The sequence below is a fragment of the Thermobia domestica genome, chromosome 9 (assembly GCF_964235325.1).
Source record: "Thermobia domestica chromosome 9, izTheDome1.hap1.1, whole genome shotgun sequence".
Classification (NCBI taxonomy): domain Eukaryota; kingdom Metazoa; phylum Arthropoda; class Insecta; order Zygentoma; family Lepismatidae; genus Thermobia; species Thermobia domestica.
The window spans coordinates 174,976,786-174,997,276 of NC_137462.1; the positions used below are offsets into that span (position 1 = coordinate 174,976,786).

The 20,491-nt window shown below is 36.0% G+C and overlaps 1 protein-coding gene across 4 annotated transcripts in view; it reads left to right on the top strand.

Moving 5' to 3' along the window:
- The first annotated feature begins 4,803 nt into the window (after positions 1-4,803).
- The window catches only part of LOC145695224 (uncharacterized), a 79,686-nt gene continuing 63,998 nt past the window's right edge, over positions 4,804-20,491 (top strand). The window contains exon 1 of one of the 4 annotated variants that reach the window (XM_081772220.1): positions 4,804-5,102. The gene's annotated coding sequence lies outside the window, so the exon portion shown is untranslated. The other 3 variants (XM_081772217.1, XM_081772219.1, XM_081772218.1) reach the window with 3 other exon arrangements.

Below are 20,491 nucleotides of genomic sequence, written 5' to 3' on the forward strand. Positions count from 1 at the left end.
CTGGTTCAAGCCTCGGTGGGTTTGCTTTCCACGTCGGGGCATGTCAAGCCTTTTCTGTAATTTAATATTCTCACGCGTTATCATACATTCTTTTCAAAACAAAGCTAAATGATTGACGTACACACCTCATAATACATAAACGTACATAAATCGTCTATAATGACGAGTGATTTCATTGCGAACAGTAAAACCCGATTCGGCCATGATTAAAAAATGAAAACAACAAACAGGTACGGTAAAACAAATATGTAATGGGAAAAAAGGAATTGAGCAGCGTGAATTTGAGTTGATTTTTTGATTTTTTAGTTTAGCGTCCCTTTCAGCAGCGAGGCTATATGAGACGCGGACCTACTGATTAACGTGGAATCCGAACCACATGAGCTCCCCGCCGGGAATCGAACCCTGGTCTCCCACGCCAAAGGCACGTATGCTAACCGCTTAGCCCAGGAAATCATAACATTCATGATAAATTCTTAACTAAGCAATTCATGTAAAGGTCCTGAGTTTGATTCCTGGCGGTGACGTTCAGAATCTCATTATGAAAGCACGTGTACTAGAAATCAAAGTTTTTTTTTTTAAGTAATTATGTTACTGAAATGTGTGTTTTATTGCTGTCAAACTCGAGACCATTACATCAGCATGTAACTGACCTACCATTCTATAGTGATAAAAAGAATGCATGAATGAATGAATGTTTCAACAGTACTGAGATGTGATAAAGCACGCGTAAGCATTTTTTCTACTCACAACGACCTTTAAATGATGCGTTTGCAAGTTGAAGAGATTCACCAACCATTAACGTTACACATACGTAATTGTCAAAACAAAATCTGTATAGCGTATTTTTTTATTATTATTATTGTGACTAAGCGGTTAGCGTACATGCTTCTAACGTGGAAGTCCCTGGTTCAATCCTCGGTGGGGTTTGCTTTCCCACGTCGGAGCGTTGTCAAGCCTTTTCTGAAATTTAATATTCTCATGCGTTATCATACATTCTTTTCAAAACTAAGCTAAATGGTTGACGTACACACCTCTGGCCTTGGTTCAATCCCGGGCGGTTTTTCGAATATCACGTTAAGCTGAAGGGGGGACGCTAAAATAAAATAATGGTTTCAAAGGGTATCGAACCATATTATTCTCAGACATAGTTTCTGAAATTTTGTAATGTATTCTTTTCAAAACTAAGCGCACACATCTTTGGCCATGGTTCAATTCCCGACGGGAGTTCACATTCAACATTAAGCTGAAGGGACGCTAAACATATCATTTATCGTGCTTACTTCTAATGTGTGGGGGTTCCTGATTCGTACTTCCACTTTCCCATTCCACTAATTTCTTCATAGTCTAAATATTTCGTACTAAAAGTAAAACAGTGTGTTCGTGATCCACCCCCACAAATATAAAATAAAAATGATTTTTCGAATCTTGTGTGAAAAATAAAATCTCACTGAACTTACCTCAAATTCAATGAACAAAAAGTCGGTGTAGTAAAGCTTCTTAAATGAAGACACTTTTAAAGAACAGACCTTCTCACACGATAGTTGAGAGCGGTGTAGGATTTGAAAAATGAAATTTAGATTTTTATTTAGGTCGCTGTGAAAACGACGTCACCGTCAACCAATCAGAAACGAGGAAATTTATAAAATGACATCACAACGAACCAATCAAAACGCTCGCTGCTTTTGTCATGAATCACGAACGAAAACGATGTGTAACAATCGATCGTGACGTCATTCACGTTTCTCAATAGTATCGCAATTCTGATCATGACATCATCTGAATGCTTTCTACATGTCACTACTTGTCGTAACTGTGACGACATTTCATTTTCCTCATATTCTATACGAGAATGTCAATGTTTGCTTTTTTCATGAATCATGCTGACACGTTCGTAGTAAAACTAAAGTAATGCGATCCGCTGACGTTTGCATTTTCAATCATATGTGCTTCTATGTCGTCACACAAAGAAGTCTATCAGCATTTTATTTTAATCCACGAACGGAAGCGTTACACTGTCAGATTTATTTTCTTAAAGTATAAGTGTATCCTTTTCAAGGACCATGGTTCGAAACCCACCAAGATCGATTAAAAACCGAATTCATTCATAGCTAAGCGGTTAGCATACACATCTTTGGTTTGAAAGACCTGAGTTCGATTCCTGGAGAAACATTTCTTAGGATTTTTTCTTAAACTTGGTTTAAATTTCTAGTTCGAAAATTTTAAAAGTTTAGTTCGATAAAAAAGTTTGATTTGAAAATTTTTAGATGTGATTTACATCTTTAGTTCGAAACTTTTGTTTTTAAAAAATGTTTTAGTTCGACAAAATTTTGTTTCAATTTTTTAGTTCGAAATTTTTTTTGGTTCGAAAATTTTAGTTCGAAAGTTTTTAGTTTAAATTTTTTAGTTCGAATTTTTTTGAAATTTTTGTTTCAAATTTTTTAGTTCGAAAATTTTTTGTTTGAAAATTTTTGTTTAAAATTTCTTTTAGTTTTGAAATTTTTTTAGTTCGAAAAATTTTTTAGTTTAAAATTTCTTGTACTCTGCGGAACCGTTTCGAAAAGAATCGGAGCAGTTTAGGTAAAAAAAATCTGGCAACACTGTTTCCATTAATGAAGCGCTTACTGAGCGTTTAAAAAATCGCTTAAACTCACAACAATGTGTTATAAGAAATCTACAAGCGACACCTCTCTTTCACCATTGTTACTTCCAGAGACATAGACTACTAATTCAAGGACAGGATCTCCATCAAGGTAAAAAAGCTGGTAATCATCTTATCTGTCAAAGAGAACGATAATATTTAATGTAAACTTCAGTACAATATCATGATACCAAAAAAGGGTTATTTAAGTAGGAGGTTGACCCTTCATGGGAACTTTACGCATAACCATTAAAAAAAAATCCCGGTCTAGGATGGATCGCCGTCATATCGCTCTGTATTTCCCTCATGGACTGGGGGGGGTAAGATCATGTGACTTCTATCCACCAATCAAAATTGAGGTACCAAAACACGCATCTTACACATAAAATAAAACAAATAAGTAAGGGGTTTTCCCATGTAATCTGTTCATCGTGTGGCGGGTCTAAAATCATGTGACCTCTATCAACCAATCAGAATCGAGATACCAAAGTATACATCAGAAAGGACACCCTAATTTCAAAAATCCTAGGACCTAAAATCACGTGATCTCTATCATCCAATCAGAATCAAGGTACCAAAGCACTTATCTTACCCGTAAAAGGAAACGAATTAGTGATGGATTTCCCCGCAAGGGTAAAACATGACGTCATACCATGTGATCTGTTCACCGTGTAGCGGGTCTAAGATCATGTAACCTCTATCAGCCAATCAGTATCGTAGTACCAAAGTACTCATCAAAGAGGATACCCAAATTTCAAAATCCCAGGGTCTAAGATCATGTGACCGCTATCAACCAATCAAATTCAAGGTACCAAACCACTCATCTTACCCATAAAAAGGAAACGAATTTTAAAAAATCCCTGAGCCTAAGATCACGTGACCTCTATCAGCCAATCAGCATCGTGGTACCAAAGGATTCATCTTACCCGTAAAAGGGAACGAATTTCAAATATCGCAGGGTCTAAAATCATGTGATATCTGTCAACCAATCAGAATCACACATCTTACCCGTAAAAGGGAACGAATTTCAAATATCACAGGGTCTAAAATCACGTGATATCTCTCAACCAATCAGAATCACACATCTTACCCGTAAAAGGGAACAAATTTCAAAAATCCCGGTCATAAAAGAGAATGAGGGATTTCCCCGCAGGGTGACTCATGACGTCATACCACGTGACCTGAAAATTTGAATTTCCCGCGTGGGCGGGGCCTAACGTCACGTGACCTCTCCCAGCCAATCAGAATCGAGAAATTTTTGCTGACTCGGTTCGCCATACGTCGGGGACTACTACTCAAAGTAACCCCTGTCTTACGGTATGTTTCTACTTAGGCACTCACAATGTTTCACATGTAAATAATGACTTCCCCAAAAATATGAAGAAAGAAAATCAATTATGTATGACGCAACAATACTCTTATTTGTGCAAAATGATGAGGATACGAATCGTTACAGACATTAAACAAATAGTTGGAAATAGATTAACAATAATTAATGACAAATTTAATGTAATGAAGTTTCAAACCTTTACATCATTAAGGTGAAATGGAAAAGCCAGGAGAAATCAATTTCATCTCACTTTCTTTTGTCGCAGTGGGACTCAAATCATCGCACTTCTCCCCGAAAAGCACTTTCCAAATCGGATTATTGGGGGTACAGTACTCCAGTTCCAAGATTGGAGAAGACATGTCCCCCTCATCCCCCCGAGATTTGTGACAGTGCCTACATGTGGAAATATTTTGATTACTAGTGATATTTACTTAATTGTTAAGCTAACATCGTAACTTTATTTCATTTATTATTTATTCTAGGGGATGGCACAAACAAGCATGGGTGCCCAAAGAAAATTTTCTAGGGTCTCATCTCCCTAGAAGTATATTACGTTTGATATATTTTATTTTTATTATGACAATCTTATGAAATTTATTACATTTTCGTGAGCTAGAGGGCCAAGTCCCCCTGACTTTCTTCGGGCGCCCATGCAAACGAGAATTTGAACGGCACGATTCAGCACGAACGACTGAGAATTATTTTGATAATTGTTAGAGTGGCTATTTTGTCTTTACACAGATAACGCCATGAAGATAGACCGATTATCGCAAACTAAAATGCTTAATTTGCGTTTAGTTTACGCAAACTCTTAATGAGACCTCGGGACTGTCCCTATCGAAACTACTTTTACCTCACATTTGTTAGCATTTTGTTGTACCGACAGACGCAGCTAAAACTCTTCCCCTGTTAAACATCGAAGAATTATATGGAGCGGAGAATTTGCAAAATTTATAATGAGCGGAGTAAAATGATGCAAATATAGAAAGAAAGTGTATTGTTATACCAATTACACGTAAAATTACGTCACGACGGAAATATGGCGTCCAAATTTCATGTTTAGGGAATAGTGCAGATGGAGCGGTTGCAGCACCAGCTCCAGCTGGCAGCTAATGGTGGAATAAGAGGAGAAAGGTATTGTGTTTGATTGTTTGATTGCTGTTAGTATGTTATCAGTTGTATGCATATTGTCAGTTTTAACCTTATTGTATAAAACGCACATTCTTCATTAACACTTCATGTACAACCCATGGTTTTTTACTATGAGATCAATAACTGATATTTAAAACCTGAGTTGAGAAATTGTATCTGGATCATTCAAGACAGTGCTAATGAGTCAATGTTCGATGCATAAAGTTATTAACAGGTTTGTTTAGTGAGTACTGCGTATTGTTTATATGATTTTTGACTGAATAATATATTTGAAATTTCCGCGAATGTGGGTAAGAATAACATTAAGTACATTACAGTTGACCACCAAAGTGGTTCTGGTCAAGTTTAGGCACACGACATTTTCCAAAATTTACAGATAAATGGAATACTTTACATGGAAACACATGTTTACAAGGAGGAAATTTTTGCTGGTGGCAGAAAAAAAAAGTAAGAAACACAGGTCGGGTATCTTTTAGTTTCTCCCCCAATCTTGCACGGTAAGATTCTAGAACACAGGTCCCACTTCCCCTTTAGCTGTAATAAAGACCGAAAACAACTTGGCCTGCGGGGCTCTAACCCGCCTTCACTCGCTCACGCTCGCTCGGCAATACTATTTGAATTAAATATTAAACTTTGCTATAGAAAGGAACCACCTAGGTACTAACCTATATGGGGGGGGGGGGCTGTTTTCTAGAACCTTCCCATCTTCCACATAGGATTTCCAGTATTACTAGTTTTAAAAGCGAGCTGAGCGAGCGAAGTTCAGAAGTCCCACAGGGCCCATTGTTTTCTACCTTTATCACAATGTAAACAAAACAAGATAGCCTACTCCGTTCTGGAGCCCTAAATGATTTTGGGAGTGGAGTTGTAAATGCCATCCCACAGGTCCGGTTCATGTTTACAAGTATAGTGCTACTAGTGTAAAATCATTGAAACTGCTTAACATCGATTAAAATAGCTGAGTGTATATAAAAGATGTTCCTTAGTTATTCTTTTCTGTTGGCGGACTATTTCTCCACAGTGTACCAAAGCTGTGGGTTTATGTTTACAACGAACATTACCACTGTGGGGTAAAACTCCGTAGATAGCCACCCAAGGATATAGTATACATGAAGCTGCATCAGTTCCCGAAGGAACAGGACCCTCAAACTTTTAGGGATTATTCATTGAGTATGTACGAACTTACAAAGGGGGTAACAAAGTGACTTTTATTTACTTATCGACTGATACGAAAATAAAAAAGAACGTACCTATACTTTATATCTGCATGTGTAGTGCCCTTGTACTTTATCTATGACTATATGTGTGTTTGGGGGGGGGGGAATTTAACGCATATCGCATGTCTTGTGCACATGGATACTTCTTACTATTGCAATACGTAGAAAATTTATGGTATTTCATGTAGAAGTGATAGAACACAGAAGAAACGCAGATCAGGGAGTTCTCATGTATACTATTACCCCACCCAAGATTACAAAGTTTACGGTGAAATTGGAAAAATTACTCGAAATTTAGCATCAGACGAGAAAATAAAGGTCATTATTCTACGATAACCACAGGGAAAAATGAAGGTTAATCTTGGACTAGACTATATGAAGGCTCGCATAGTCAGGGCATATTAGGCAAACTGACAATAGACGTGACGTGTCAGTGTTTCAAACCCACTGTCTTTGTAACTAACCTAGGAAGGTATGATACATTAGTGATACTACTATCATATAATAAGCTGTCGCCCTTTGGTGCTCCATTCCAACGAGCTGGTTTGATTCGTTCTTTGTAGTGGAAACGTAGCACAAGTTGGTTGTATTTTTTGCACAATAATTTTTATTGTACACGGTACGTCCAGAGTCTGATCCGCTGAAAAGTAGAATGGTACTACTTCTGTAAAATATTACACAATAGATGCATACTTATTTAATGAAGAATAAAAAAGCATGAAAATTATTTTAAAAATGGGTATAACAATTACAATTGAAGTAGGGAGATAAACCGGAAATGTTTGTAAGGGAATTTATTTCGAAGTTGTTCATGTTTTCGATAAAAAGCTTAAGGTTAGGTTAGGACAGAGATAAATAAGCCTGCTCGAAAATGGTCACTTCGTTGCTGTCTTCCATCAGTAGTACCTTTCACCATGTGACGGCAAAAGTACACTTTGAGCAGAACATTCATAGAAACCTATACCTAACTTAGCTTAACCTATTATGTACAAATAACAGTGATTCTCTTCCTGTACTTCTGATTCTATTACTTGTTCTGCTCAAAGTGCACTCTTATCCATATGTGACATGCCGTTACATTGAAAAGTATGACTTTCTTCACGTTTCATTGCAGTTACTTGCTCACGACGCTTCCTGTAATTTGTTGTTAGCCCTGACTTTAACACAGTTTCGAAACATTTTCTTCATTATCACCGTATTGTTTCACAATTATATTACTGTTAGCTCACAACGAAGCCAACGTCTCTGTGCACCTGCAAACCTTCAAAATACAAATACTTGTTAGTTTCCCACAATTTAACATTGCAATTACCTTGCGCCGAGTAGTTCCATCTGCTTGCCAAATAGTTCCTTGTTTGTCCTTGTTCCTTATATATATATATAAAAGAAAAATAAATAAGTAACCACAACTTTGACTCTGCTTATATATTATGAAGCACAGAAACGAGCAAATTATCCGTTTGATTCCCGGTAATTTTCAGAATTTTCTTAGGAACGGACTACCGATTTTGGAACTTAACCCATTATCAGTAAAGTATATTAACATAACATTAAGTAATTAGGAAAATAACGTTGAAAATTGCTTTATGTTTCTTCGATCGGGGGAGCAAAAGGGAATGTATCAGTGAAAGCTAAGTCTTGCGGTAAAAAAACATTCCAATGGCTATAGAATTCGTATCACCGCAAAATCCACGTGTTTTCACTACGTTTGCTTATGCGCATACCCAGCAGGGTGTGAGAAAACCCGGGCTTTTTTTGAAAAAGCCCAACCCACCTGGGCGCATATGGGTTTTTCGGGTTTAACCGCGTTTTTCCGAAATATTTCAATGTCTTTGAAGCAAAGGTGTTAAAATATGATTTATATTTCAAAATTGTCATTGTTACAACAACATGAAACAATTTTCTATTCACTGCTGTCTTGGAAAAGTGGCCGCCATTTTGAAATTTTAGATTGGATCGCCGAGAAAATCTATACAGTAAATTTAGCATATCTCGTACTTCCACCGTCAAAATTTCAACTTAAAAGACTGAAAATTGCGCTTTGTAGCGTGGATACTTGCTAATTTGAAAAAATGCAGCCATTTTGAAATTTACGTTGGTATGCCGCCATAATCTATACAGAAATTTAGAATGTCTCGTGCTTGTACTCTGAAAATTTTAACTTAAAAGACCGATAGTTGCACCCTGTAGTGTGTGTAGCAGAGGCAGACAAACGAGTTGAGTTGATTTTGTGTTTAACGTCCCTTTCAGCAGCGAGGCTATATGAGACGGGACCTACTGAATAACGTGTAATCCGAACCACATGAGCTCCCGCCGGGAATCGAACCCGAGTTGCCCACGCCGAAGATGCGTACGCTAACCGCTTAGCCATGAAGGAGCTTGGCAGACAAACGAACAAATGTAGATCAAGTCATCCAGAAGTCTGACTGACGTTCCCCAAATATGAATACCAAAAGGGGTCTATTAATTTAAAACAAAGATACAATTCATGGTGTATATAATAAATAAATATTTCAAAATGTCTTATATGAAATAAACGTGTTCCAGCGTAAAATAAATGGCTTTACTGTTGAAGCTCACTTCCGATAATTTGTGCGTTCAATTACGGGAATTTGTCGAGCACTTGTTGCAAGGCGATTCTTACCTGAAAATAATTTAAAACAATTAACAAAGATATAATTCATATTTTATAAAGTAATTGTTCCAAAATGTCTTAAATGAAATTAAATATCTTCCATCGTAAAACAAATAGTTTTATTGTTGAAGTATTCATTTCCGATGCTTCTGCGTTCAATTGCGGGAATTTCCCGAGCGCTTCTTCCACCAGGCAGATTTTTTTCGAAAATACAGGTTTCTTTACTGAACATCGAAACTTCCACTAGTACTGAAATTTGAATTCAGCACTAGAAAATATATAGTCTTCGGAGCTCCAAGCGTTAAGCTTCTTAAATTTGAAAAGAATATTTACGCTATTGCTTGCGTTGACTCTACAGAATGCTTATTTGGAAAGTAGCAACAAATGACTGAACTAAACTATTGTTGTTGGAAAACCAAATTTTACTGAAGAATACTTGAGTTTTACATCAAACGTAAGAAATAATACTAACAGTTTTACTAATGTATTTATATATTTTCTATTAGTACCGGCACCTATGGCCTTAAAGCCGTCAAACGTATGAATGATAACGTCCCACGGTGTCGCCGAGACCACGAGAACACTATTTGCGAAAAGTATTTTCTAAAGTACAAAACTGCATATTTTACTTCGAATAGGCTATAAGCATAATCCATACATTAATTTGTTCTATAACTATCTCAGGCTAAGCTTTTATTTATTTATTCATTCAGTGCATTCACAACTTTATAAAGGTCTCATGTTGAATGTTGTTGTATACCTTAACATAAAAGCACCTGATTCTCCCAAGGAAAGTCTAAAATCTGATAAAAATCACTTTCAATGTGATCACCTTAGTTGTACCAATAATACACTAACAAAAAGCTCAAAAACCCATATTGGTTTTAAAGTGGTTATTTTCAGGTGGGTCCAACCCGAAAAAAACACCGGCTGGGCTGGGCCCACTTGGGCATAACCTGATACCCACCGCGTTGGGCACGTCTCCCTCATTCGATCTCACCCTCATACAAGTCCACCATCTTGATCTGACTTCTTTAGAGAGCATTCGTGCATTTTACTGGGAATCTAGTACAGGTGGATGTGTTTATTTTGCACTATTGTATTTTAAGGCATATATCCGGACGCTCTATTTATGCCCAAATCGTGAATTAAGTGTGAATTATCGATAATTGCTTCCGGTGATCCCTAGAACTTCATCTATGCTAAGTGTGGTATTGTCATGTCGCCCAGTGCAAATCTTTTGGGGGAGAATAAAACGGAAATTAGTTAAGGCTTATTATTTTTCAGTAATTTTTTTGAGTAGTGTATCTAAACTTCAGCTGCATGAAATAGGGTGTTCTTTATCTGAGTGATGGAATAAATCTACTTCCGTATATGCTGTAATAGTAACATAAATTTGAGTAGTAGATAGTACAATTCAGTTAGTTGAGTTGATATATGTTAGGTTCTGAAATGAAATGAAAAATATGGAATTTTTTACGTCCCACCTTATGCCGGCTAGGCTAAAGGGCACGGTGATGAGGAGGAATGAATGTAATGGTGGAATAAAGTAAGTGGGAGGAAACGGGAAAACCCCAAGGAAACCCACGCACGCGGTGTGTGTCCAACACAAAGTTCACTTGGCAGGAGCAAGGTTTGAACCTGGGACCCCATGCACCAGAGGTGAACACTAAGTTAGGTTCTGTATGGTGGCGAAAAATGGACACTTTGTGGGAAGAACGTAGAATGAAAGTATCAGAGAAAAAGATCCTGAGAAGATTATTCGGACTCAAGAGGAACGGGAATTGGCAGAAACTTTATAAGAAGGGACTACATGATTTATACGTATACATGATTTATAAATCTAGGAGGCTCAACGCTTTCAAGTCAAGGAAGGCCAATTTGAAAACGACCATTAGGAAGACGTAGGCACAGGTGGGAGGACAATATTAAGATGGATCTCGTAGAAATAGGAATACAAATAGAAATTGGATCCAGTTGGCTAAGGGTAGTAGTCGGTGCGGAGTTTTTGTGAATGCGGCATTAAACCTCAGGGTTCCATAGGCCATGGATTACTTAGTTCGGTTATGATACATTACGTTCACTTCTGTTCATAAAAACCTAGGCTGCGTTCAAGAGACTAAGTCCGGAAAAATTACCCAAAATTTTTTCGAATTTTCTTAGGTGAGGATTATTTCCCTTCATTTTTGCGACTGTCAGTGATATAAATTGAACGATAATGTTGCAGTATGCATATGTAAATCTCGTTGTAGATAAACATAATAGCTCCAACACGGAAAATAACGATAAATTTAAGTAGCAGATTTGATGTTTTATATTTTTAATCTAGAACGATTTAAAAAGCGATGAAAGTAGAGGAAATACCATAATTACAAATAGACTACAATGGTTAACCGTCTGCTTTACGTGATTTGTTAATTGTTTCCGTGTGTCATCAAAACAATTCCTTTGTCCGGTTTTCTTCCTTGGAGCCAAGACTAGAAAGAAATTTAAGAGAAACATCGATATCAACTTGGCAAAAGCAAGAAAGCTTTCCGCTTTTTTCTGATATGACATGTAATATATCCGACTTGTCTTTTGCATAGGAGGCTGAGAAGAAACTGGTTTTTGTTTTAAAAGGATTGGAAAAAGGAATAAAGGAAAAACCACTCAGAATGTACTAAGAAAAAAATAAACCAGAATTAAGTTACTTTTCTTTCCTTTTTTTAAAGCTAGTCTCTTAAAATGATTGTTTCACGAAAACAGATAAAGACGTCTTTAATTTATTTTCTGTAAAACCTTCTACAAGTGACTGTAATATTATTGACATTAAACATACAAACACGATGAGAAGAACCTTTAAAGTTATGAATCTTCATTAAAAGAAATAGAATAATTTGTTTGTTACTTCTGTCTCTGGCGCGTGTAGTTCCTGGACCTTGTGGTGGATAAACACCGTGAGTGTGGGTGTTCTTGAAGTTCTCTCGTTCCTTCCCACGTTCTTCATTTCACCATTATCGTGCATCTCATTATCACAGTCACAGGCTTCTGTAGCCTCGCTGCATACTCGTGAGACGTTAATCTAAGCGCAAATCTCTACTCGATTTTTAAATTAGACCCCTCCCCTCCTAAAGAAACTATTTTAAGTTAAATTTAATAACAACTCTACCTTGTAAGCTAGTAAGAGAAATTTGAGCTTTCAAAATGCAAGAATAATGACGCTTACGCATTAATAGTGCATTAAGTTAAAAATAAGCCTTACGCTTTTTAAATTAATAGTATCCGGCGACTGAAAGACAAACAATTCTTTTAAAAGCACTCTTTCTTAGATTTCAGTAGCTTATATATATATATATATATTTACTTCACTTTGCGCACAACGACGGCTCCTCCTGGTGCCGATAGAAAGAAATAGAAGATTTTGCACTTTTGCTTGTCGTTCGTTCGTTCGTTCGTTCGTTTTTTTTTTTTTTTTTTCTGTGGTAGACCAATGTTAAACTAAAGTCCACAATTGAATACATGTTTAACTTAGCAGCTGCCTTCATTTGTGTAATTATCTCAGACTGATTTATCTATACATAGTATTTTCTTTTCATATTGCGAAACTTAATGCTGTGCATGTTTCTGTGTGAATGCAAAAGATAATTTCCAACCTTGGGATCATTCGAAGTTAACGTTTTGACATTCATGAATTCTTTAACATTCCTTTTCTGTTACGATCCCTGTAGTATCGCAAGAATAGTATCATAACATGAACTTACGTATGTATGGAGTAAACCTTTAAAAATAGCTTTAGGAAATTGCGATTTTCATTCTTATGGGGATCTGGTACCTCTTCGCTTAGGTTTCTAACTCTCCATTTGATAACATGTAAAATTTAATATGATAATTTCTAACAAAGTATTGCAGGTAATGACTTGAAATTTTTAATACAAATACGCAAGACCCATATAAATCCAACCACGGTCTCCAATTTACGTTACATGCGTTAGATTAATTGTAATATATTCTTCAGTAAGTTTGGCAACAGAGAATAAAAAGTATGCTACAGAGGGGAGAGGGCTGACCATCTGTTTGCTTGTTAGCTGCTTTTAAAAGGACGCTCTTACCAGAAAAATCACGTTGTGATTCTCACTTCTCAGTGGTTAGAATGGTCTGGACTGTAAGAGCCCAAAACCACTTCTTTCTTCCTTTCACGGTTTGTTTGTTTCTTCCACCCCCTGCAGTTACAAGAAGACAACTTGTTTCGGAAAGCATTTTGAATTAGTAGCAAAAAGTAAAACTGAATGACACCACGGACGGATTAAATTGAGGGGTGGTCACTCCCTCCAAGAACATTTGAATACTTTGAATAATCGGAGTAAGAAACTAGAAATTGCGTAATCTAATAAGAAAAGTTTGTTGAAGTATACAGATCAAGACGCATTTCAAGTGTTACAGTGTTGTACTATCCTCCCCCTCCCCCAATTCCCTTCTGAAGAAGTTCTCTTTTGTTTCTCTGTTCCATATTAGCCTTTACACTTACACTTTCACTATCCAGTATTGATTTTGACCATACCATCTGCACAGAAGGCGAATAAGGTTTACGAGTCCTTCCTGTTCCCCTTTTTAAAAATTGCTAATTATAATAAAATTTATCGAAAACAATTCATCTCAACGATAAAGACTTATACACATTCATTATTGCAATCTTAAAATAAACTCGCCGCCTGTCGCGTATGCTAGCGATCTAATATATACGAATAGATGAAAAGTTAGTTTCAAGCCTTATGTATTGTTTTTCTGTAAATAAGTCCGAATTCATATTTGTTTCTATTGTTGCATCGACAAAAGTGAGTGCCAAATCGTTTTAGGCTCGTTGGTCTTTGCGAGGTCCCTAAAGATGCAAGGCCATGGGCAGTCGCCCACCACTTGAAACGCCTCTGCACTAGAGGTCTGCACGTGCTCGGGCCTACAAAGCATGCATCACTTCGGGCCCGGGAGGGGTTCGGGCAGTAGCGTCATTTCAGATTTGACTTGGGGGGGGGGGGCTAGGTCCCTTGATATATGTAACATTTCGCGTTTTACACTGACTTACTACTATTCTATTGATAAAATATATGACGCCCCTGGGTTCGGGCTGTGAATTTTTTAAATATACAACCATATTTCTCGGACTTTTTCTGGCCTAACTTTGTAAATACTGTGTAAAACGATACAAATTACACCTTTCTTTCTGGAGGACTTAAAACACAACTGCAAAATCAAACCTCGAATTGCCGTAAATAAAAATACAGTTTTGCATTAATAATTAAGTTTCTGTAATTCGGACTTATTTCGGGCTCATTTGATTATCACAGAGCTCAGTCCGGGCTCGGGCCTAAATACTAAGACATATTTCGGACTGGGGTTGGGCCTCACATTGTAAATTCACGGGCCGGGCCCGGGCTGAAAATTTCGGCCCGTGCAGACATCTGCTCTGCACCCGCACACATTCCTTCCTAGTCCAGAAAATCTCCTCTCCTCCGCATCGTCAGTAATGATAAATTTGTTCCTCGTATATTTGCTTATTATTGTAAGACAAGTTCAAACCAGAACTCTAAAATTTGTTCGTTCTCTGGGGTAATGTGAGTAATGCAAATTAAGAAAGATATGCGTAATATACACATGTCAGAAAAACTTTATATCAATTTGAATAGACCTTGTACGTAAAGTTTATTTTAGAAATAATAAACTTATGCAAATATATCGAGACATCTGAAATTTAATGTTAAATAGTGGCGAGTGAGCCAGAAGGGGCGTGCACTATTCAGTTAGTCAAAGAACTCGTAGCTTGAAAACTACTATTTAAACCAATATTGAATTAGACAAATTTGTAAAAAGTAAAATAACCATAGTTGGAAATAGTGTGTGTATTTTTTAGGAGGAAACCCAGAAGTACATTCTCTATAAAATAATAATAATAATAATCTTCCTCACTTCAATCATAGGTTGATGGGCAAGAAGGAAATTTTAAAACTTTTCTCTCCCCTGGGAGAGCTGTTTTATAATTTGATAAGGTCTCTTCTTCGTTACTGCATCTATCCTTGGTCGGGCCGCGGTGGCTCAGTGGTAGAGCGTTCAGCTGTAATGCATGGCGTTCTTATTTCGATCTCAGCTCCCACCAAGTGAACTTTGTAAAGGACAAACACCATATGTGGGGTTTTCCTCGGGGTTCTCCCGTTTCCTTCCACTTTTTGCATTCCACCATTTCCTTCATTTCTCAACATCACTAGCTCCTTTAACCTACCAGGCATAACTGTGGGACGTAAAACTTATAGATTTTTCTATCCTTGGTCTTCCACTTCCTGTTTTTTTTTTCCTGCCTTTTCCTCTATCAACACGGTGTCCGATCTGAGTGTCGAATAAGATAGGTAAGCATGCTCTTTCTTCTCTTTCCTATTATCTTCATGATCTGTCGTCCTTTACTAGCTTCCTTTAGTACGTATTCATTCCTTCCCTTATTATTATTATTATTAATCTTTCTACGGATACATCTTGCTTTTGTGGCAAGATTCGCCCATTCTAAGGTTTTAAACTTTCGCTCTTGATTATAAAAATCCATTATACATTATAAAAGTCTATACAAAGAAATGTATAGGTCTACATTTTATAAATATTATACGCACATTCTACCATTATAAAAATAGCATACGTCTTACAAAAATAAATTATCAACGAAATACCTCACTACTGTCAAACAACATTTGTACTGTGTATATATTTATATTAATTATATAGACTGTCATGTCTTTTAATCACATGGCTACCCAGCTTGCCTCACGACGATGGGCAGACGCCAATAATTTGAGTATTCTAGCAGGGAATCGAACCTAGAACCAGGCGATCAGGAGTCGAACGCTCTAACCATTAGACTACGAAACTCCATTGAATGACTATAAGGTTAAAATTCAAATGATTCTACAATTATCAACGAAATATTTCACTACATTTCTAATACTAACGACATTTATACTGTTGATACATTTATATTAATTACTTTATGAAGACGAAACTATATATCTGAAATTAAAACGATCCTACAAAAAACTTTTTTCCCAACAAAATACCTTACTATTGTCAAACAACATTTATACTCTGTGTACACATTTATATTAATTACATTAAAAAAAGAATAGAATGATTATATGCTTGAAGTTAACTCATCCAAAAAGCAATTATCAATAAAATATCTTAATATTGTACACTGATTACATGTACTGTACACTTTGTATATTACCAATACACTAATGCCTGAAAATTGAATAAAAATATTGTATTATGAAATTATTACATTGGCCCTACAAAACCAATTTTTGTCAAGTCTAATACCGTCTTTCAAAGACATTACTTTTAGTTTTATTACAAAGTAGAGCATTTATAGCATCTTATACGAGAACAATATAGAACTTCTTATTATGTTAAAGTACATTTAAAACAAATACGTTATTTAGATACAATATTTTTGTTCGTTCCAAATTTTTAATACAAACTACTGCTGTTGTTGTCTTTTTACATTTACTGTCTTCGAGTTTATTTTTGTTTGTCGAATCTAACACTGAGGTTCACGACGGAGAGGAAGTGACTGTTCCAACAACTCCAGGGAGTATGACTGCTATTTCTATAGATAGACGACAAAAGGGCAAAGCTACCCAAAACAAGTTTTTGAATAAAAGGAAAAAAGAAAGAAAATTAGAAAGAAAGGATCAGAGGCGACATTGGTTTTTAGCCTGAAGCGCTCATAAATCACTACCACATGTCGCGAAGACTAGTAGGGCTAGAGGTTCCGAGGACTCTCAATTCCTTCAAAAAGATCTATCCATATACTATATACAGCATAGTTGCCAAACTTACTAAAGAATATATTACAATTAATCTAACGCATGTAGCGTAAATTGGGAACCGTGGTTGGATTTATATGGTTCTTGTGTATTTGTATTAAAAATTTCAAGTCATTACCTGCAATACTTCGTTAGAAATTACCATATTAAATTTTACATGTTATCAAATGGAGAGTTAGAAACCTAAGCGAAGAGGTACCAGATCCCCTTAACTCGCGGTCCTTCTACATGAACCAGGAGAAAGTATTACTAAGTGATAAAATAAATTATGTGATACGAAAATGCTAAAATCCGAGAACGGTAGTTCAAATGCAGCGACCTACCAAAATCTGTAAGTAAAGAAAGGAGGTTAAGAGTTGATAGGACGTCAAGAAAAAAGTATGCATTTCATAATGACAATCTACACCAAGAAACACCTGTTTCGTAACAAAGGAATTGTTCACATTAGGAACCAACAAATTTAAGTCCTTTCTAGGTTTGATTGCTCTAAGTTATATTTTTATTTTTGAGCGACAGTGTGAAAGAAGAAAGTAGTATTGTGACAATAATAATAATAATAAAAATTGAATTAGAGATTTCACCAGATTTACACGTTTCGTGACCTGCACAAGCTGAGAAAGTGATTTCTGGATGTACAGTATGTCCGTCCATTCGTCCTGATATAGATGTGTTTACTCGCCTAAAGGCTGTACCATTTTACGTATCCACACTGAATTTCGTACTTACGGATTCTCCAGGGGGCTTTTCTGAATTTCTTCCTATTCCCAAAATTAAGAGTAGTTACTGAAGGCTGAAAATAATAAATACAGTTTTCGTGAAAACAGCTCTAACGATTTTATTTATATTTTATGAACAAGTCTATAGTATGTTATAAGAATTTACTTGAGAAAAGTGAGAAAAGTCTACCAAGGATGATTTATTCTTGTGAGTGAGTATTTTTCGTAGGATTTTGTCAGAAACAACTCAGGCAGTTTTATTCATATTTTATTAATAACCGCAATATAGTATGACATATTTTTCAAGAAAATACATACGAGAGCTGGTTTATTCTCAGGGGTAAGATTCGGACATGCTTTTTCAAAAAGGATTCATGTGACTTTTTAATATATACATTTTCTCTATTAATATTTCATTAACAATTCTACACTGTGGTATAAGTTACTCCTCTGAGATAAATTATGAAGGTGGTTTATTCTTACAAATGAGTATTTGAACTATTTTTTTAAGAACAATTCAGACGGTTTTGTTTATATTTCATAAAAAAATATATAACCTGAAAATATAATACAACTCATTTATTATGGAAAATATGCGAGGAGTAGTTTATTGTTTTATTCTTGGGGATAAGTGTCCTCAAAAACAACTCGGGTCAATTTTTTTTTTCTTCGTATTTCACTAATAATTCCTTACATAAATATCCATAAAGGTAATTTACTCTTGGGACGAGTTTTCTACGGACGAAGATTTCCGGGCTCTCCGTATAATTTTGTTCGTATTTTACAAGAGAATGTTTCGTTAACAGCAATATACTGTAATATGATTTAGGTCAAAGTATTAGAGCGAGAAAGTTTAGTTCGGTTGCCCATACCTTTTATTTAAATAATTTACTTGTCTTACAAGATATTGTATGAAACTTATAAATGGAAAATTTATTTAAATTCAACTTTGTTATTCTTTGAAAGCTAATAATGTAAAAGAATGAACTTTCAGACCCGATTGAAATATATATTTTAACATATTGAATTTTTGTTGTTTAACGTATTTGAATATTACATGCATGTATTTTTTGTATTTTGTTTTATAAAGGAATAACAAGTCTAGATAATATGTAGCAGGCACATTTGTGTTCCTAGAGCTTTATAAGGAGTGCGTGCGTTTTCACTGAGTTCTGTCTTTTTCCTGCATTTTCTTCTCCCCACTATTTTGTTCATTCTCATTATCACCGTCTCCCTTAGCCTTGGGGTATAATGGTGAGATGCTAAAATAATAGTAATAAACTTATTCAAGACATCACTGGTCTAGTGGATTGGGCGTGCGTCTTTGGTGAATTGGGTTCCGGGTGGGACGACTTATAATTTGAACGCATTACGGTGGTTCACATTCAGAAGATAAGTCCACATGTCATGTGCACTTGGCGCTGAAAATGTACGCTAAATTCCAACCAATTAACCAAATCAAACGATACCAAAAACACCTCGGGTCACAACAGTAGACAGGTCATTATTTTAAATTTCATCTTAGGAAAAATATCTAAAGGAACAACTAACAGCTGCTTAAATCTCGTGGTGTGTTATTCTTATCACTATTGTACCATTTTGTGTCTCAGTTCCACAAGTGATGTGATGAGGTGATAGGTGTAATGTCTAGAGTTTGACCCGACCCCCTGCTGAAATAAGCTTTTCATTTTAAGTTCTTAAATATTCTGAATGTTTATACTTTTTAAAAATAATCGCCACGGAAACTGCGTCAAACGCAGTTTACTTATTGATTGCTCGGGTTGGCGTTTAATTTCTCCTTTCAGTGTAAGATAAAATAAATAAACTGCTGTTGAATGTGAATTCCGGTCTGCTACTCGGATTTGTATCCGCAAGTATTATTCCTACCAGGAATCAAAAAGTGGACGTACATGCGCAGAAAGTTCGCTGCGAGCAGTTATAGTATGGAGCATGGAGCTGTTGTTCAATGTAGTCTAAACATATATTCTCACAGCGAGTGGAACCCATGATTTTATGCCATTGGCGATTAAACCTACGTTGAACTGCTAACATTGCAGATCCTTTCGAGAAGCGGCTTTTTGCAAAACTTTAGCGTCTCCATGCCATGACTATCCTGGACACTACCCAAACCGGAAATGGGGAAGGAAATTTGCTACTACTTCTGGTTTCAGTGCTGATTTTTATAAATTAGAAACGGTAAGAGAGATAGAGATGCGGTTTTTCGCAGTTGGTTCAGCGTCTAAAGCAGCGTTTTCCTACCCTTTTCTACTTGCGGCACACTACGGGTCAACTTAAATTCTCGCGGCACACTCATAGATATTATTATTATTATTATTATTATTATTATTATTATTATTATTATTATTATTATTATTTGTAGATATAAAATACCATGGTATTTTTTTCCTGTTATTACTTATCTTCTCACAGAGAAGAAAGCTCGAACACTGGTTTTCCCCCGTGGTAAATCATTATGCTTATTTTTCATTCTAATTTTATAATAGAAAACAATTGCAATGAAATATAAGACCCAGATTTTAAAAAATACTCTTTCTTTTTCGAAAACTGTATCCAACCTTTCACTAAGAACGAAGATCACTAAATAACGAAAGAACAAGCAAATCTCTTGTACTTTTAACTTTGCTTTTTTAACCACAAACCCAGTCCACATCATTGCAATCACACAGGATGCAATGCGTTGAAGTCAAACCACAGCTTTTGAACAAGGTGTTGTTCTGTCATTCACGTGCTAGTGAGTGTTCTACGTACGTTCACTTGACGCGTACCGTACAAATGCTTCCATTTCTCGGTGTTAGTATGAACTTAGCGTAACATAGCAGCTAATCATGAAAATGTGTACGAGCCGAAATACTGTTTGCTACACGGTAATGTATGTACAATAATATATTGCAATTACAGTAATTTTTTCCATGGCAGAAATTAAAAGTAATGTAAAATACAAATA